Source organism: Electrophorus electricus, chromosome 7 (assembly GCF_013358815.1).
Source record: "Electrophorus electricus isolate fEleEle1 chromosome 7, fEleEle1.pri, whole genome shotgun sequence".
In the NCBI taxonomy this organism is placed as follows: domain Eukaryota; kingdom Metazoa; phylum Chordata; class Actinopteri; order Gymnotiformes; family Gymnotidae; genus Electrophorus; species Electrophorus electricus.
This window is the reverse complement of record NC_049541.1, coordinates 17,085,265-17,101,376: the sequence shown is the minus strand read 5'-3', so window position 1 is coordinate 17,101,376 and position 16,112 is coordinate 17,085,265. Positions and strand designations below refer to the sequence as shown.

The following is a 16,112-nucleotide window of genomic DNA, read 5'->3' as shown; positions in this document are numbered from 1 at the left end:
GGTGCAAACATGGCTTCAGCAAATTAATGACAGACTGAAGGATTATAAGATGTCTATGATATAAGATGTGTAAAACTGTAGATTATATGTGAATGTGCCCCACTTTTCCTGAGCACTCTGTTCTGGTAAACCAGCCCAGAGAGAAGCACTAAGGCCAGGAAGAGCAGCACTCCCAGTACCAGCAGGACCACTGAAGAGGTAACTGGTTGAGGTAGAGGTCGACTGGTTGTTATCATCTCAGATTTACCAACTGGAAAGGAAATTGCAAAATAGAACATGTATAAACAGTATTTTTTATTTGAACATTTAAAAAAAAATGAGGCAGAGGAATGAAAAGAGGACCTGAGATGGAGTTGGTGGTTACTTTGCTTGTAATCACAGGGGTTAGGGAGATGTCTAGAAATAGAGAACCAAATCAGTTAGGTGGACACAGAACTCACACAAACATACAAAATCAAAGCCATAATTAGCTTTATTCTCTAACTGACCCTAGCAAGTATATGTCTGTTATATCATTTAATTTACATTTCTTTCTAGACATTTTTGATATTATTATTATTGTTGTTGTTATTGATGTTGACACTCATAATGATGATAACGATTTACCTGAAAAATCCAGCATTTCTCAGGTTATTAAAAAAATTTATCATTGTCACTGATGTACATGAATGTCAATATTTAATTTTGAGGTTGCCAGTTCTGGTAAGCCAAAAAGCAATTCATGAATAATGAAGCTGCGGATGACATTTATATTTGTTCATTTTTTGATCAGATTTGACTGTATACTAATGCTACCTCAGTGTATAAGGATGTGTATTTTCAGGGCTATACATTTGTTAGGAGGGAAAAACTTAATTACTAGTTTCTTCTCATTTCTTTAACTGTTATCTCACTTCTTTTCACCTCTTCCTCATGACTTAGCTCCTCCCTCTGGGGACATGACAAAATGATGCAAGGATAAGATGTGAGGACAGAGGGCTCAGTGACAAAACTTCCACCCAGAGTCCTTGCTTACTGAAGCACAAGTTTAAAGCAACATGACTAACTGATGATGTGCTGCACAGGTTTATCCCTCATCACCAGGTTCAACACCCAGAGATGCATAACAAGGTGTAATTAGACTACAAACTAAATAAACATCAAAACATTGCAAGCACAATTTCTATTTTTCAGCTACTGAATTTGTCAAAGGAGTTATTTATTGAATCCAAAACCCTGTCTGAGGTCTCCTCTGACCTGCACAAGTGACGCCAGCATCCTCTTTGTGGGAGCAATCAGTGTGGTTCTTCAGTGAATAACTGCAGTCCCACAGGTGAAACTCATCCCCTCTACACTCCACTCTGTTCAACCAGATCACCACTTCACCAGCACCAAAGGCAGCACTCCCATTAGCACTCAGTGCCTTCCCACAGCCCAGCTGCCTGCAGACCACCTCAGCATCCCTGATGTCCCACTGATCATCACAGATGGAGCCCCACGCAGCGTTATGGTAAACCTCCAGCCTCCCAGAGCAGCTTCCCTCTGGTCCACTCAGCCTGAGAGGCAGCGGAACTATACCACAGACATATGACATGAGGAGAAAATACTGCACAGGACAGTTAGGGTAGTAACATAACTGTCTGGGTTCAACAGATACCACATTTCTTGTCAGCTTTGATTGTGTGAAGTATTGATGTTGAGTAATCCATTAAAATTTATAATGACTAGAGTAAGATATTGGAAGAATTTTGATTCATGCTCTCATTAATTAATGCATCCTTACCTGAGCACTGTCTTTGATGGGGAAATGAAGAGCATTTCACATGTTTTTGTAATTGTTTCTGCACTCCTGTGAGTATGGTAATATAAATTATGATTGCAGATTTAACATTCATGAGCATTTAATTCTTAACTTCTCAGCTACTTGATATCTGCAAGAATATTTACATGCAGGGAGAATCTGCCTACCTGAACAGGTAATGTGAGCCACCTCCTTGTCATTATCACACTTATTGTGCCCCCAGGGGTCAGATGGGCAGTGCCATAGAGTGGAGTCATGTTTCCTACATTTCACCTGATCCAGCCAGTTAGGAGATGATTCCACTCTTGCTCTGGCCCCAGACTCCCTGCCTGTTTTCCCACAGTTCAGCTCTTGACAGATCAAACTTGCTGTTTCCTCATTCATCCCATTCACACACACATTCCCCCAGGTTCCATTGTAGAACACTTCCAGATTCCCTTTACACCCCTCAGTGAGTCTAATCTCTTTAAACTCTGGTGAGAGAAAATATGCAGGCAACTATTTTGTCAATCTTTCTATGATTCTTAAATGTTTCTACACGAGAGCTCACTCTACCCACAGTATAAATGCACAGTTGCCATCAGTGTCTATTAATTACCGTTATTTATGTTTCTTTAAACCCATATGAAACTTAGCTTTCTTAACAAAACAAAACTTAAATAGCTAAAAGCAAATTACAATGAGCATTATTAAATATGATACTGCTTTGGTGCAGTTTGGGATTCTCTTCTATCAGAATTATTAGATATAATTATTGTATGCTCAATGTCATAGAGTTTTACATTTGACACTTGCCTTTGAACTGTGCAAATGTGTTACATTTTATGTTATCACTATACACTTTAAAGAACAAAATACAAGTAAATCAAATTCAAGAACAGCTGCAGTCAGCATACTTCACCTGAGCACACGACCTCTATATCCTCCTTGTGTCTGCAGTCATGCTTTCCCCCAGATTGATACCTGCAGTTCCACAGGGACGTCTCGTTTCCCTCACACTGCACCTCATTCAGCCATATGGGCCCGGTTCCTGGACCAAACCAGGCTGGTACGTAGGCACTGAGGGCCACTCCACACTGCAGCTGCCTGCACACCACCTGGGCATCCTCAATATCCCATGAGTCATCACACACTGTCCCCCACGATCCACTGAGGAAAACCTCCAGCCTTCCTGCACAGTCTACCCCAGAGCCAACCAGCCTGATGGAGGAATGGGCTGAAACACACACATACACACACACACACACACACACACACACACACACACACACACACACACACACACACACACACACACACACACACACACACACACACCTTAATTGTCCAAAACATTTCAGACAGTTTAAACTCTGGTTTTGATTTACATAGAATTGTTCCACCAAAATAAGCACATGAGGTTATTATTTTTGTTAATGTGACATAAAGGTCATGAATCCTCACACAACTGGTGTAGATTTTAGAGTAGAATAGGCAAGCATGTTATTAATTTTGTTAACAATTACCAGTTTTTAGGTTAATGTAACACTTACCAGAGCAGGTGATTGACAGCTGTTCCATGGAGCTGCAGGAGAGGTTGAGGAGGTTTGCACTGCTGCAGTTCCCCAGATGAGCTTCACTCCCAGAACAATTGAAACCCCTCACACACATGTGGCTGTGTTGATCAGGACTGGATGGAGAGGAGCTGGAGAAGTTCAGCACAGAGCCACAGCCCAGCTGTCTGCACACCACAGAGGCTTCAGATACACTCCAGGAGTCCAGGAGAACTCTCCTCCAGCCCGGGCTGAAGTAAACCTCCACCTGCCCTTCACACTCACTCCCTCCAGACAACCGCACTTGCCCCTCATGAAAGGCCTGAGAGGAACCTGAATGGGAATATAATTAAACATGTAAATTAATAAGCTTATTTTAGCATGCAAAATATGACTAATTTCACTAATGTGGTGAACATGAATGGAAGAGCTCACCATTGCAGATGACTCCAGCATCCTGTTTATGAGAGCATTCTGCTCGACTCCATGATGAGATGGGGGCATTCTGATAGGTGCGTCTCGTTGCCATGACAATCAAACACATCAGCCCAGATGTCGCCACTCCCCTCCCCAAACCAGTCCGCTGCCAACAATGCCACAGCACTCCCACACTTCAGCTGTCCACAGAGGACACTGGCAGCTTTCATATCCCAGCTAGCCCTACAAACTGAGCCCCATTCATTGAGGTACTGGAGCTCCACTCGACCAGAACAGGAGTCCCAGCCATTCACCAGTTGTGCTGCTGTGTGACCTGTAAAACATAGAACTGATTACAGATATGTAAAATGAAAAGAACAAAGCTTATCTTAGTATTTCATAGTTACAATATATTTATGGCAAAAAAATGGCAAAGACTTAACCTGAACATATTAGTCCCACATCACTGTAATGGGAGCAGTTCTGTTTGACTGAAGATGTTGGACAGAGAGAAACCTCAGATTCATTGCCTATACACTGAAGTTCATCTGTCCACACCAGACCCTCCCCTTTGCCAAAAGTAGCTGCTCCCAGCACCTTCATAGGATGCCCACGTCCCAGCTCTCTACAAACAACCTCTGCATCTTGTTGGTCAAAGTCAGTATCACACACTGTGGCCCAGGTCTTCCTATCAAACACCTCTACTCTCCCAGAGCACAAGTGAGGACCTTCGATAAGTCTGGGAATTTTGTGGCCTATGTTTGAAGTAACATCATTAATACCATGGACTACACATAAAATAATGGATGGACTACAAACATTCAGTTACTTAAAACGGACTAAGATAATTAAATTCAGGAGTATCTGATGTGTATCTATCTAGAATTAAACTAAATAATTACATTCATACTTTTAGATTAATATATAAGTTAATAAATCACAGACTTCTATAAAGTTAATTCTATAAACAGAGAAATGAGAAATATTGATGTTCAGTGTTATTAACCACCTGATTATTGGTGTTAAGCATGAATGAAACATACCTGAGCAGATTGCTTCGGCGTCATCATTATGTTTACATTTATGTTCACCCCAACCCAATGATCCACAGTGTTTCACTGTAGACTCAGATCCAGTGCAGTCCACATGACTCATCCAAATTGGTCCTGATCCTGGTATGTTACCTGCTGTAATACTCATTAACTCTCCACAGCCCAGCTCTCTACACACCACTACTGCAGCTAATGGAGTTCCACCCTCAGCACACACTGTTCCCCACTGTCCTCTATGAAAAACCTCCCCTCTCCCAGCACAGCGACTTCCACCATCCGCCAGCCTCACACTGCCTGTGTATGACCAAGAAGAAGAAAATGATAGAGTAACAAAGAGAGACAGACAGAGATAGATAATCTCAAACAACACACAAATAAAGTCAGGGAAATGCAAGATAAACTGTTAATGACGCATTTCTCACCAGCACACAACAGACCCACATCGTTGTCATGGGAGCAACTGTCTTTGAGTGAAGATGATGTTGGACATGAGTAAATATCAGATTCGTTGCCTCTGCACTGAAGCTCCTCTGTCCACACCTGGCCCTCCCCTCTGCCAAAAGCAGCTGCTGACAGTACCTTCACAGGAGGCCCACAGCCCAGCTCTCTACATACAACCTCTGCATCCTGCTGGTTAAAGTCAGCATCACACACAGTGGCCCAGTTCTTTCCATGAAGCACCTCCACTCTTCCAGAGCAGTGAGACCCACTAACTAGTCTGACCCCTAAAATATTAACACAAGAAATATAGAGCATGGAACACTTTTTACTGATTAGATGCTTATACAGACAACATTTTCTAGTAGCTGAAAGAATACTAACACAGATTGATTTTAGAATATTACACTAGATAATACATGGTTCTTGATTTGTTTTCTAATTTCTTTAGAAAATAGACATTTCACTTTAAAATTTCAATAATATTACTTTAATATTATGTACTTATACTGCACACTATCAATTTCTATGTTGTAAAATGCGACTGTAGGGGAAACGCTAAACCGAGCCATGTGTGGGTGCGTGAGTTCAAGTGTCCTTGGGTACCAGGACCTGGAGCTGAGCAGTACCCATTACTATTAGGAAGAAATTTGGTAAAGTCAATTCAAGGCCCAAGAAAAGGCCAGTAAAATTGTCTAATATGTTTAACTTGTATCAAACTGTACCAAACTTAGTGCTATCTAAGAGCCATATGAATCAATGCTGGCAAGGAAGGAGATACATCTCTGAGGTTAGTCTAACCCGATACACATGTTCTATCTTCTGTAGCTGCATTCTTTTTGCATTAGACAGTGAACAATATTATTGAAGTCCTGCCACGGCAATGTATTTGCACAGAGGGATAGGGGGACATCTAGTGGCAAATAAAGAGAATTAAAGTTAGAGCGAACATGCCAACCAGAAAAGACAGGGAGAAGTGAAAATTTAAGCAAGCCAATCAGAGACTATAATTCCCTGCCCTTAAAGAATCCAGTGGGGTATTTAAAATTATGCACCACCATTAGCTAATCAGTGTTTGCTTTCAAAACCAACCTTTATCGCTCAGATTGATTCTATGTAATAAAGTTCATTATACTTTTAAAAATTTGTAATTTTTCTCATCCTCAAACCCATTTCTATGGGTGGTCTAATAATTGGCAAAGTTTAATTTAATTACATTTATTGCTAAAGAAAGACATCAATGCTGTTCTATCTGAATAAAGCAAGAGAACAAGAATGATTAAAAACTGATCTGTCAAAACATGTCAAGTTCATATGTCCATGTTCATGGAGGCTTCTAAAGACAATACTATTTTTGCTATTATTAAAATAATAAAACAATTGAGATGCATAAAATGTGTAAGAAAGTCATAACTGGTAAAACAGTCTGGAAGCTTGAAAAATGATGAGACAAAAAATTAATGAGAGGTACCTAAATTAATTCTAAAGATTAGTTTAATTTACCTGAGCAGATAACTCCTGCATCTTTGCCATGACCACAGTCATTAACCCCCAGTCCTCTTGAACCACAGTTCTTCAGTGTAGACTCTGATCCACTACAGGTCACATCATCCAACCAGATTGGTCCTGATCCTGGTCCAAAGTGAACATTACCCACTGCATCTACAGCCTCCCCGCAGCCCAGCTCTCTACACACCACTGCAGCATCTCTCATATCCCAATGATCACCACACACTGTTCCCCATTGTCCTCTATGAAGAACCTCCACTCTCCCAGCACAGCGACTGCTACCACCCACCAGTCTCACAATGTCTGCTCATCAGAGAGAGAGAGAGAGAGAGAGAAAGAGAGAGAGAGTGAGAGAGAGCGAGAGAGAGAGAGAGAGAGAGAGAGAAAGAGAGAGAGAGAGAGAGATGGAAAGAGAGATGTGGGAAATACATAAGTGTAATTTTCATGTGTGCCCTTCTTGTTACACACAGGCCACCAGATGGAGAGTTCAGCCACTTCTTGCATTCACCAACAAAGCTCACCTGCTCTGGAATACTGGCTGGTTGCCATGGTTCTTAATTCAGTAGACATGTCAACTGTTTGGTACTCCTTAACTGTATTATTTAAACAGTCTTAATTGTCAACATTGTTATGAAGTCTTGCTAGTTTTCTCTGTCTGCATTTCTGAGCAATTCATCTGTAGTTTACTCTGTTTCTCATGTAGCTTGCTCTTTTTGTCACGCTACCTGATCTGGACAAATTCCCTGGTTTTCTGCCTCTATGCTGATTAAGTCTACTATGATTTTTGCTGTTTGTTCTTTAGCTATTAGGATTATAATCATATAGTTTATAATAATTAATAATAATAATAATAATAATAATAATAATAATTAATAATAATAATAATATAACATTTTTTAATATTGTAAAAGTGTACATAATTCAGTCTTAGATAATATACTCATAACTGAGAGAGACTGTATAAATACTAAACAACTTACACAAATAGAGTCAGGGAAATGCAAGATAAAATGTGAATGATGCTTTTCTTACCAGCACACACTACTCCTACATCATTGTCATGGGAGCAGTCATGTTTTAGTTTAGATGATGTTTCACAGGAGTGAATATCTGATTCATTGCCTCTACACTGAAGCTCCTTTGTCCACACCTGGCCCTCCCCTCTTCCAAAAGCAGCTGCTCCCAGCACTTCCACAGGAGCCCCACAGCCCAGCTCTCTACACACAACCTCTGCATCCTGCTGGTCAAAGTCAGCATCACACACTGTGGCCCAGGTCTTCCCATGAAACAGTTCTACTCTCCCAGAGCAGCAAAGACCACCAATCAGTCTGACTCCTAATATATTAACTTAAGAGAAAAAAAAAATGTTAGTATTTACTAATGAATAATATTCAATTGTTGAAATAAATGTATTTTCTTTGTGAATTTCAAACTTTAAATGTCCTGTAAAATCATGTGGGGAAAAACTAATAATGTGCATTTCCAAATAATGATGTTCTTGCGTTCATAAATGGCAAAGGAAAGGAAATGAATTTTGTGCAGTAAACTGTATTCTTTAGGTTTTATGTAAACTTTTTGAGCATCTTACCTGAGCAGATGACTCCAGCATTTTTAGTTTGATTACAGTTATGTTTACCCCACCCTGCTGATCTACAGTTCTTAAGTGTAGACTCTGATCCACTACAGTCCACATCATCCATCCAGATTGGTCCGGATCCTGGTCCAAAGTGAGCATTACCCAGTACATCTACAGCCTCCCCACAGCCCAGCTCACTACACACCACTGCAGCATCTCTCATATCCCAGTCATCATCACACACTGTTCCCCACTGTCCTCTATGAAGAACCTCCACTCTCCCAGCACAGCGACTGCCACCATCCACCAGCCTCACACTGTCTGTGCAGAATGAAAATTAGGATGAAAGTATCAGGCAGAGAGGTATGGACACAAATAAGTAGAAAAAGAGACCATGGTGGAGGAGATACAGAGAGAAGGTTAAAATCCTACAAGAAATAAAAAATTACAGTCTGTCGAATACAAGATGCAGTTCTTACCACCACACACTAGTCCAATACCACTGTCATTAAAGCACTTGTGATTCAGTGTAGATGATTTTGGACAGAGGTGAATCTGAGATTCGTTGCCTCTGCACTGAAGCTCCTCTGTCCAAGCCTGGCCCTCCCCTCTTCCAAAAGCAGCTGCTCCCAGCATCTCCACAGGAGGTCCACAGTCCAGCTCTCTACACACAACCTCTGCATCCTGCTGGTCAAAGTCAGCATCACACACTGTGCCCCAGTTCTTCCCATGAAGCACCTCCACTCTCCCAGAGCAGCGAGGACCACCAACCAGTCTGACTCCTTAAATATTTGCACAGGGGATAGAGATACATGTAACTTTTGTAAATAAAAAGAAAATGCTTACACCAATTAAAGTTAAAGTAATGCACTAGTTAAAGCATTTTTCTTTCATTTGTAATTCATGACAGCACAAAGGAAAACCCTTATATACTAAAATATATACTGCAACCATACAAGACATGACTAAAACTAATATTCTAGGACAGTTAAAGAATTGTCACAAGACAGTACATATCAAAAACATCAAAATGACCAAAGTCTGATTAAAGTACTTACAGTGACTAATATAACAAATGTGAATTCATTACAGATGTCATATGCAGATGTAGTGTGGCTTACCTGAGCAGATGACTCCAGCATTTCTAGTTTGATTACAGTTATGTTTACCCCAACCTGGTGATCTACAGTTCTTCAGTGTAGACTCAGATCCATTACAGTCCACATCATCCATCCAGATTGGTCCTGATCCTGGTCCAAACTGAGCATTACCCAGTACATCTACAGCCTACCCACAGCCCAGCTCACTACACACCACTGCAGCCTCTCTCATATCCCAGTCATCATCACACACTGTTCCCCACTATCCTCTATGAAGAACCTCCACTCTCCCAGCACAGCGACTGATACCACCCACCAGCCTCACACTATCTGCACAACAGAGATACAGAATGAAACAGAAATTCTGTCAATTTTACATCAAATACAAATGAGACAAATAGAATGCTTATTCGAATGTTGCAGACATTTTAAAAACTATATATTAACTGTCATCTGACCTTCCTTTTTTCAAATTTAAATCTATTATCTTAATATATAAAATAGAAATAAACAACCAAATAAATAAATACATAAAATGCATTTTTTATACATTTCTAAATGCAAAACAAAGTGTTGAGGTTCACTTATTCATATGGGGATAAAGAAATATAAATGTATTTAAAATAAATTTATTTCTTACCAGCACACAACAGACCCACATCGTTGTCATGGGAGCAACTGTCTTTGAGTGAAGATGATGTTGGACATGAGTAAATATCAGATTCGTTGCCTCTACACTGAAGTTCCTTTGTCCACACCTGGCCCTCCCCTCTGCCCAAAGCAGCTGCTCCCAGCACCTTCACAGGAGCCCCACAGCCCAGCTCCCTACACACAACCTCTGCATCCTGCTGGTCAAAGTCAGCATCACACACTGTGGTCCAGTTCTTCCCATGAAGCACCTCTACTCTCCCAGAGCAATGGGATCCACCAATCAGTCTGACTCCTGACAAAACGAAAAACCATGGGAGCTTTTTAGTTTTATTAGTTTTTATTGGTTTAAATTTAAGTTTTTATTAGTTTAAATTCATTATTCTTCATGGCTTTTTCTTTTTCTATTTTGCTGTGTTCCTCTGTGCCTCTTTTACTGGATCTTTGCTGTTTCTTTCCGTAAGTGTCAACCTTTTCATGGGGTCTCACTGCAGAGCATGCATGATAAAACTTCTATTCCACATGCAACAGACTGGTATACCAATGGCGTCATAAATGTCCACAAACCAAATCTATTTGTAAATTGTGCCATGGTATTTGTAAGCTTAAGAGGTGTAGCAAAATCATTAAATACTGTAAATTTAATTCATGATGAGACAATCATGGCATAAAAAAATGCCATTTTGCTTGCATTAAAATTACAATGTAAACTATGGTGCTTTTATATCACTCTGATGGTGTAAAAAGCTCTCTTCTATAATAACTTTCTTCACCCAGTCAATGACAAACAAGGCCAGACCACACAAATTCATTATGGATCTTTGATGGTGATTAATTATTCTTTTATGTGCTTGAACAAGCATATATGAAAAGATAATGAGAAAATTATGACTGAAAGAAATTTCAGGCTTTTGTTTAAATCTCCTGCTTCACAGAATTTTTTAATGTGCAAAAAGACCTTTATTATTTCACATATGTCTCTTTTTACATTTCAACAGAGATGGTCACTGGCTGTAAATCTACTCTAAACTCCACCTGCCCTCTGAGACCTGACTCATCTATGAGGCCATGAAATTATGCTATTTTTACCATAATCATATGAGTGAAATGGTGGGCATATTTACCAAGCAATACAATTATATTGGAATAAACATGTTTACACCTCACTTATGACTGTGACTTTTTGTGACTTATTTAGCACTCAAAATTGGGCAGCTGGCTGATGCCGAGCGTGAGAAAAAGGGACAAGGTGAGTACTTCTTCCATGAAGGACATGCTTTGTGTGCTAGTTAAGGTTTCGCACAAAGGTTGCTCATATCTCATCTGATTCTAACCTAGCCATTGGTAACCTGAGGAATTGGAGCCTCATGAGGCTTCCCCAGCCTGCATGGAGGAACCTTTCATCTTGGTGGGCCTGGTGGTCCAGGGTCAGACTCTGCAGGATTCTACCTGCCCCCCAGGCTACTAGAATGATTACTCTGAAGGATCTTCCCTGCCCCTCCTAGACTATCGGGATGGCTACAAGAACTATAGCAAGGGTGAATTTTGTAAGTGGCTCTGGATAAGAGCATATGCTAAATGCCGTAAATGTAAATGTGAGGACTATGATGACCTCGAAAGCTTCAAGTCTAAAGCAAAGTCTGATCACTCTAAGGACCTTTGCATGGAAGTTAAGGAGGCCCTCCATACTTCCATACTTGAGGATCATACTTTTGGATCAGAAATTAGGTCAGGGGCCTATGATAATGACAAGCCCCCAGCACCCAAGGCTCCATCCAGAGCACACCACTCAAGAGCCCATATGTTCCCTCCAAAAAGGCTACATCGCGAGTGCCCAAGTCGCTAAGAGACACTTTCTCACCTAGTGCACACGACCCCAAAGTGGGAGAGATGGAAGCACCACTAGCACTGGACCCCAATGGTAGGTTTGCTATGTCATCTGGCAAGAAGACAGAGATGCCATCACCACCCAAGCCAGAGGTGAGCGCGTCCTCCTAGACTCACTGGACCGTGCCTTAACCTGCGACTGGAGGACTGGCTGGTCTTCCTCCCGGCCTCACCAGACTCTTCCCACTCCTTTATATGGTTCTGTTTCACATGTGCATGTCCCTTTTCACATCCTGCCTGTTCCTGCCCCCCTTCCTGTAAGTGTGCCCGTCCATGTGTCATTGACTTAGTCTCTGTTGTTCTCCCCTCTGTCCTGTCCATGCTAGCCCATGTCGGTCCACTTGGTCCTCCGACCTCATCATTTACTGTTGGTCTGGGGGCCGTGGCTCGATAGGCTGGTGCGCCAGGAGTCGTGCCATCGGGGAAGGGGGAGTTTTGTAACAGCATGGCCCCTCACCATGTCTGTGTGATGTCTTGTTGGTGTTTGTCATTGTGTGTGTGTGTGTGTGTGTGTGTGTCGGGGGGGTACATGACCATGTGTGAACACGGCTCGTTTCTGCATCCTGTCTCACCTCCCAGCATGTTTTTGCTTTCATTTTAACTAGTTTTCCAGTAAATGGACAGTTACCTTAACTGTCTTTCTCCCTGTAAGACTTTTAATTAAAATAAAGAAATAAGAAACATATATTTTCAAGGTAAAAATAAAAAATCCAATGGACATTTAAGTTTTCTTTACTTTTTGGCCAGGTAAACACCCGCCTACTGGCCCATCCCCCTTCTGTGAAGCATTTAGTGCCTGTTGTCTTGGTAATAACACAGTCCATTGGAAGCACCAAACCCCACATAGAGAGAACATATCAAATATATTGTACAAACTTCTTTTCTTGTAATCAAGAACGTGCACCTACATTTTCACTTCTGCATGACTAAAATTTTTTTCACATGCTGTGCTCTTCAGAACACAGTGTAACAGTGTGTTTGTCTAATTCTTCTAATTCTGGTTTCTTTAACATGACAGTGAGGTGCCTGTACTCAAATAGCCTGCATAGTCATCAGATCTCAATCCAATAGACTACCTTTTGGATGTGGAATGGAAGATTTGCAACACAGATGTGCAGTCAACAAGTCTGCAGCAATTGCATGATGCTATCATGGCAATGTGGACCAAAATCTCTAAGGAATGTTTCTAGGATCTTGTTGAATCTACACCATGAAGAATTATAGCAGATCTGAAGGCAAACAAAATGGGATTAAGTCCGTTTTTTTACCCTTTTCCAGCCTGAAAAAGTTGTGATGTGACATAAAATATGCATATGCAAGACATAGTACACCCGTGCATGCAAAGTACATACTCAGTGAACTCAGCTGAAAAATTAAAATTTATTTTCTCCCACTCCCTCTCTCTGTATCTAACTCTATATTGTATGTATTTGTGCATATATATATATATATATATATATATATATATATATATATATATATATATATATATATATATAAAAGAGAGAGAGAGAGAGAGAGAGAGAGAGAGAGTGAGAGATGAGAGATTTATTGTTACTATAGCATATAGTATATAGTTATTGTACAGTATATAGCCTCAAAGAGAGACTCCAGTCAAGCTAGTGTTGAAATGTAAAATGTAAAAATCTTAGCATGGACCATGGACAAAAACTCAATTTGAGAATAAGAATTAACAGTTTACCTGAGCAGATTATTCCAGCATCGTTCTCATGACTACATTCCTGAAGCAATTTCCAAGTAGTAGCAGCTCCACATTTTTCCCATGTGGACTCCAGTACAGATCCTATGATTTGCCCAGATTAGTCCTGATCCCTGTCCAAAGTAAGCATTACCCAGTACATCTACAGCCTCCCCACAGCCCAGCTCTCTACACACCACTGCAGCATTTTTCATATCCCAGTCACCCTCACACGCCATTCCCCACTTTCCTCCATAAAGAGTCTCTACCCTCCCTGCACAGTGACTGCTACCATTCACCAGCCTGACAGTATCTGTATACCAGAGACACACACAGAGAGGGAGAGAGAGAAACAGAGAGTGAGAAACAAATAGAGAAAGACCATGTTAACTGCACAGGAGTTCAGAATAGCTATGTAATGCTGCAGACAGCTGTTTATTCCCTCTCTTCTATTTTTAATAAATGTATTATGATCATTGTAATTTATTATGATAATCTGTTATAAGCAAAAATATCTAGACAAAAAATGATAATAATAATAATAATAATAATAATAATATATACTCAAATGTGTTTTCTGATACCAAGGACTTACCAGCTGTGATGAATGTGACTGTGGATGACAGCAGAATGAGAGCCAGATAGCTTTCCATCTCCCTCTGCCCTGCACACATTCTGTTCAACTCAGCAGGCAAAACAAACTTCACATCCACTCCCCCAGAAAGACTGAAGGAACTGGGTCCCCTCAACCCCCTATAGAGAGCGAGAGCTCCTCATAGTCGCCAATCACACTTACTATTACCTTATTGGAAATGGAAGGGGAAATCATCAAACAGCTTCAATGACAAATCAAAGAAGGTTCTTTAAAAAATTTCCATATATATCAAAAGAACGTCAGCACTGATGAATAGAACTCCACCTCCTGTCTCTATAGGTCTCTGACTGATGAGAATGTGGTGAGAAAGACACCACCAAAATGGAGAGAGGAAGCGCTTGTGAATATACAGCTTTAATGCCACCTGCACAGTGCTGATCTAAGCACTGATAAATAACGTTCAGTGTCAAGCACAACTCCTCTTGAGAAAGATACACATATATAGAAATTAGTTCATTGCTAATAAGAGTTCACATAAGGTAAATTTCACCTGAGTGTCCGAACAATAATGAAGGAGACGTGTGAAGCAAACCCACACTCATATACAGACATTCTGCTGCAGTAAGTTAGACATTGTTGTCTAATCATGCTGCAGAAGTTGCAGTTTAAAAATAGTTCAGCTTTTAGGAAAAATGCTCATGTCTAACTAACGCCATTCATATTTATTTTTTTATTTTTTTGGAATTGATAGACTTGCTTTTTCTGAAACTGTAAGTCAGCAATAAACACCATAATGTCAGAGCAACGTCTTTCTAGAAGGTGTATCCCACAGTGTCATATATATGGAAGGCCGTTTAGGGTGAAAACTGTGAAACAGTTGCGCACATGCACACTACTTGCACATATATATGAAACACTTGTGCATTCATAGGAAATATTTGCACATACATTTGAAGCATTTTCACTACATTTTTTTGTAGGATAACTTACACTTATGTATACACGCACTTGCACATTCATTCACTGGTGCATAAACATAGAGTTTAACTATGTTTGTGTGTATGTGTGTGGTCACGTGTGTGTAAAACAATTTTTAGTGTGCCCAGAAGTAATTTCATTTTAACAGGAAGTCAGATATTTTATATATTTATATATTTCCCAGTTTAATTGATATAAATATATTCCTAATTGACATGTAATCATTTATGACAGAGGTCATTCACCTGCTGTGCAAGCACTTTGTATACATACGATAGATGTTATGCATAAAATAGATTTTTAAAATAACATGTAGGGGAGCTCGGAGTGAACAGCGTAGCCTATATCTTCTTTGCTTTACATCTTTGCTACAAATGTACATGTAAACTTTGTTTCCAACTACCAGTTCTGAACAATTTAGCCAAAAGTAGTGAGTGCAAACGTTACAATGTGCCTCATATGTGTGCTAGATGTAAAAATGGTTAAAAAGTCTGTTAAAACTGATAGAAATAACACAGCTCTATATTGCTTCGGCCAAATGAACTTTTCAGCCAAAATACATTTTAAAAATCTGATCCAGATTAGGTATGTTAGTGAAAACAAATTGTGTCAAGCGTGACAAATTTATTTTTGACAAAAAAATCGAATAACAAATAGCTGCATGATAGAAAGTATTTATATTGCATCTGTAATACGTTTCTGATTAATTGTGGGGAAATCAGATGACGTTACAGATGCATTCCATATCAACTGACTTATTTATATGACTTTAAAATGATTTATTATATATACCTGCATGTTGTTAAACATATGTGTAAGATTTCAATTGAATATTAACATTATTTAATTGAAATCTTACACATATGTTCATAGCACTAGGTGACAGCTTGAATGTTAATCT

At 40.0% G+C, this 16,112-nt stretch overlaps 1 pseudogene; it reads right to left on the bottom strand.

Moving 5' to 3' along the window:
- Positions 1-42: 42 nt before the first annotated feature.
- LOC118241714 overlaps positions 43-16,112 on the bottom strand; it is a 51,309-nt pseudogene continuing 35,239 nt past the window's right edge.